Here is a 380-nt window from a genome sequence, read left to right as displayed (position 1 = left end):
ATAAAATTATTCTTGAAATTAAAAAAAATATTATTGCATTACTCAGATAAATAATTCTGCATGATACGTAGAAGAATTTCATATGGTTTAATCTATAGGGTATTCCAACTGTTTGGAATGAAGTAATTTTAAAGTCATTTGTGATTGCTTGTTTGTAAATTAAAACAGAAATGTTTGAAGATAAGATATTGTATAATTGCAGGTACGATTGTAGTATTATGTTCTTACATTCAAGAAACATTGAAAAAAATGATAATTGTGAAGCATATATATCTACTGTTAACGAACAAGTAATCAGGGCTTTCTGTGTAATACCAGTAATAACAATTTAGTCAGCATGGATACTGTTCAAGAGCAAGAATGAGATAGAGAGTGAGATA

This window comes from Mycetomoellerius zeteki, unplaced genomic scaffold (genome assembly GCF_001594055.1).
Source record: "Mycetomoellerius zeteki isolate Tzet28-1 unplaced genomic scaffold, Tzet1.0 scaffold1803, whole genome shotgun sequence".
Classification (NCBI taxonomy): Eukaryota; Metazoa; Arthropoda; class Insecta; order Hymenoptera; family Formicidae; genus Mycetomoellerius; species Mycetomoellerius zeteki.
The sequence above is the reverse complement of the archived record's forward strand: the minus strand, read 5'-3'. Positions refer to the sequence as shown.